The sequence below is a fragment of the Balaenoptera physalus genome, assembly GCF_965194825.1.
Source record: "Balaenoptera physalus genome assembly, chromosome: 16".
Classification (NCBI taxonomy): Eukaryota; Metazoa; Chordata; class Mammalia; order Artiodactyla; family Balaenopteridae; genus Balaenoptera; species Balaenoptera physalus.
The window spans coordinates 53,760,048-53,764,979 of NC_138898.1; positions in this window are offsets into that span (position 1 = coordinate 53,760,048).

Genomic DNA, 4,932 nt, shown 5'->3' on the forward strand with positions numbered 1-4,932 from the left:
ATGTAAGGGTCGATTGAATTAAGGTAAAAGTCCTACTAACTGGAATTCTACTAATTGGAATATTCCATCAGACTTTCTGTGAAGTGCCTCTTTTACCTGAGTGCCGTTACGGGGATTGACACTGTATCTGACTGGGGAATGTTTCCCTAACTAGTACTGTGAAACAGAAGGTGTGCAAATCCTCCCTTCAAGCAAGGTTCCTTGGACGTGCTAAACAGGAACCAGTAAGATTGCCCTAGTCTACACAGCATTGAATAGAAGGTGGGGTGCTGGCAGGGACAGAGTCTCTGTGCGGTAGCCCTATGTGGAGTGTAGACTGGGGCTTAAGGCAAAAGCCTGTGAGCACCTCCCAGCGATGACTACTGGGACTTTCAACTGGAGAGTTTCCAGGGTTATTTACTACCTTGTTTTCAGACGTTAATTGAAGCTACCTCATGACTGAAGGACATAAAATGATCTTAAAAGCTGAAATACCCATTACGTCTAGGGTGATGTCAGAGAAATGCTCTAATGGGGATGGCAGAACCCAGAAGAGTTCCATCATAAGATGGAAATGGTTTTTACAAGATGGTGCTGCCTGGGGAGACCGTCACCGTCACGAGGAGGGAGCCTCTCTTCTCCGAGGACTGAATCCGGATCTGTGTGAGCAGCTCTGGATTCCGCCACTTGGACAGTGAGTGCCCTATTAACAGCTCTCGACTGACCAACAAGGAGATGCTTGGTTTGTGGGCAGCAGTTCCAAGGTGAACAGACAACCTCCTCTTTGGAAGGCCACCACTGTGATCACAGAGTGTGAAAACAGATCAATCTGGTGGGCTGAACTGCAAGCTGTTTTCCTAGCCATGATGGGAGAATTGGCAGTGGTGAAATTCCCTATGTTTTGTTTTCTACCGACTCACGGTCAGGCAGGAGGGCAACGGAAACCTGGCCTGTTAAAGGGATGCCTAGGGAATTCCCTGATGGTCCAGTGGTTAGGACTCTGCTCTTCCACTGCAGGGGACACTGGTTCGATCCCTGGTCGGAGAATTAAGATCCCACATGTAGCACAGCGTGGCCAAAAAATAATAATAATAATTAAAAATAAATAAATAAAATGATGCCCATATGGGACACAGCCCTGTGGAAATAACTATGGAAATTTGAGGGGTGCTTGAAAGTAGGACACAGCACGTCAATGCCCATCCTTGGAACTCACTTCCAGCTTAATAAGCAGAGATTCCTATCCCACTTAAGGTGGCCGCCACCTAGGCCCGTGAGATAAATGGACACGGGGTCCCTACAGCAATGCTGAGTTGGGCTGAATCTGGACATGGTCCTCTTGTACCCCCTGAGGCACAAAATGCCAATAAGAGCTGTTTTGTCAACAAGCAAGAGACAGAGAATGGAGATAGTTATGTGGCAGATTCCCTGGGGGGAAGGCCTGGATCATAACTGGCAAGTGAGACTAATGCTGGTATCCCTGGGGGTACAGATGGGTCCTGCTGGGAATAGAACCGACTCTGGACTGGGCTTTGCTTAGCCGGTGTAGATGCAAATGCTCAGAATAATATAAAAGAACTGGAACAGAAGATATTGTGACAATTTGGGTGGCCGATCATCATTTCTTCAGACCAAGGACCCCACTTTATAGCCCATAATGTCCAGAGTACTAGTTTGGTAGAGAATTGGAGCAAGCAGTTAAAGCATTAGTTGTTTAAAATGGGACAAATAAAGAGCTGGCTTATACTCCTCCCTGTGTAACACAGGTATGAGTGCGGCCAAAGGAGTGTCCCCACTGGGTAGATGTCTCTGTTTTTCTGGTGGATCTGGGGAAGACAGGGTGGGGAGAAATGCTGGTAAGACTATGTAGTTTTTCCCAAGGGAGGAGGATGTTCATATAACAACTTAATTTTTTTTTTCTCTTTCTTTCTTCCCCACATCATCACAACTTTTTTTCTTCCTACCTGGTTCCATGACCAGGGCTGCAAATACAAGTGCCCCAAACAATGATGATTCCTAAATAAAAGATTGCAACTATACGTCAAACCTTATGTCAGAATTCCTAAGGGACTGATGGGGCAGGATTTGCCTTCACCCCCTCGGACAAAATTGGCATTGACAGTGAATGCAGCTATAGTGATGCTGGTAAAGATAGGCCACCAGTTCTGCACCTGTGTGACCTCAACCTCTGTGGACCGAGGGGGAGGCACCGGCTAGACTAGTATAGCTGCCTGCAATCTGGACCAGCACAGTGGCCGAACCTAACATCCCTTCCAAAGGTGGAAGCTTTTAGGTGTCAGTGTAGAGAAGGAGGAACAGTAGCTAAGGGTAAAGTAATGGATAAATGAATTATGTCATGAGGGAAATCCAATATTACATTAACACCTTGAAAGAGACTCAGAGCAAGAGATGATATTCTCTGTTAGCTCGATTATACCAGATGTCTGGAAGGGTGAAGCCGTATGTGCCAAGACCACTCCTGCTTTTGGAACCTAACAAGATTAGACGGAAACTTGAGACCCTAAGCGGCTTCACCCTGGCGGACACTTTCATATGATACGATGATGGACTGGAGTGATTGCTGACGGCATGGGATTCTGTAACATGCCAGTATCTTTCAAGTTGCATATTGTTTTGCTGTAAGGGTTCCATGGCCAGAGACAAGGGGGCGGGCTGTGAAATAATAGAAAATATGTCTTTTGGTCTCTGCCCCTGGTTCCTGGAACAGAATTCCTAAAACCCTTGTAATTTCCTAAGTGATAAGAGTACTAGGAGCATCTTTTGTTCTAATATTTGGTCTCTGTCCCCAGTTTCCGACCCAGGGCTCCTAAATCCATCAGAATTTCCTGGGTGATAGGGGTGTCTTTTGTTCTAATGAGGTGACTCTGGGTGGGCTTCTCGATAGCTCCTGGATGGGGGCTGGTCACCTGAAGCTTGGAACTTTCAATCCCACCTCTCATGCTCCAGGGAGGGAAGAGGGGCTGGATATTGTTAATAATTAATCATGCCTACGTGATGAGCCTCCATAAAAATCCCCAAAGTATGAGGTGCAGAGAGCTTCTGGGTTGGTGAACACATCTACATGCCAGGAGGGTGGCACACTCCAGCTCCACGGGGACAAAAGCTCCTGGGCTGGGGACCCTTCCAGACCTTGCCCGATGTATCTCTTCATCTGGCTGTTCATCTATATTCCTTATCCTATTTTTTTATTACATAAAAAGCTGGTAAATGTAAGTAAGTGTTTCCCCAAGTTCTGTGAGCTGTTCTAGCAAAGAATCAACTCCAAGGAGGGGTAAGTCATGGGAACCTCTGATTTGTAGCCAACTTGGCAGAACCTGGGGTGACCTGGAGACCTCCTACTTGTGATTGGCATCTGAAATGGGGGGCAGTCTCGTGGGACTGAACCCTTAACCTGTGGGGTCTTCAATAACTCTGGTTACTATCAGAATTGAAGAATCGTAGGACACCCAGCTGGTGTCACAGAGAATTGCCCGATGTGGGGAAAACCCCCACACATCTGGTGTCAGAGGTTAAACATTGTGAGTGTGGTAGTGTGTGAGAGCAAAGGAGAAACACCAGGAGGAGGCGTGGACGTTTTTATTGCATACGGGATCCGTTACGGACTGAACCAGTGTCCCTAAATTTGTATGTTGAAGTCCTAATCCCCAATCAAAATGTGGGGATTTGGAGATAGGTCTTTAAAGAGGTGATTAAGGTAAAATGAGGCCATTAGGGTGGGCCCTCATCCAATGTGACTGGTGTCTTTATGAGAAGAGGGGATATGGACCGCAAAGAGACACCAGGGCTGCGTGGGCACAGAGGAAAGACCACGTGAGGACACAGGGACAAAACAGCCACCCGCAAGGTGAGGAGAGAAGCCTGGAAAAATCGACGTTGCCTGCACCTTGATCTTGGACTTCCGGCCTCCAGAACTGTCAGGAAATAAATTTCTCACGTTGTTCAGGCCACCTGGTCTGTGGTAGTTTGTTATGGCAGCCCCAGCGGATCAGCACAGGATCGCAGTGTTTTAGTTTGCATCTCTAGCTTGCTAATCCTGCTCACTATTTATTTTGTTTAAAACACACATGGGGTCCCGTGGCTGCCCTGCTTGCGCCACAGACTGAGCTCTTTCACTCAGCCGCCCTCGCCAGGAAGTCCACCCCCACCTTCCTCCTCATCCTTCTCCAGCTGCTTGGCCCTCCCAGCACCCGGCTCCCCGGGGGGCGTGAGGGGCGGCTGTGCCTCCGGGATCTCCTGCTATTCACCCCCTCCTCCGCCCTGCGCTCCCGGCCCGGGGCCGGCGCTCCAGCTCCTGCGAGGATGTTACTGGATTTTAAATGCCTAGTACCTGCCCCGAAGTAGCCCCCGGGTCTGGGATCTAGAGTTGCTAGGACCACCGCGTAGGAAGCAGAGACCCGCGCAGCCCACGTGGTTGGGGGAATGAATTCGGTGACCACAGGCAGCCGCACGCGCGCACACGGGGGCCGCGGGCGGAGATGGGCGGGGGGCGTGCCAGGGCCCCGCGGAGGGGGAAGCTGCCCAGCCTCCCGCCGCCCGGAAATCCCCCCTGCGCTTGGCCGGCCGAGCGTCCTGGGGTCTCCGGGAAGGGCGGCTGGGGGAAGGGGAGGACCCCGAGCCGCCCCTCCCCCGGGCCCGGCTTCGCGGATCTGAGAAAGCAGAAGCGAGCTGCGCTCCGGGAAGTCCCACCGGAGCCGGGATCTGGGAAGAGAAACTTGCGGCCGGGGCTGGGGCCGCGCCCCGCGCTCTCTGAAGCGCTCGGAGGAGAGGTCCTGGGTCCGGGAGGGGTCCTGCGTCACCACCAGGCCCGCCTCGTCTCGCTGGAAGACCGAAGGTCCGGTCCTTTCCCCTGCTGCGCCGTCTTCGCCTAGTGGGGTGCGCCTGACCCGCCCCTCCCCGCCCGGCCCGCCGCTCCAGTCCGGAGGAGGGGCCGTC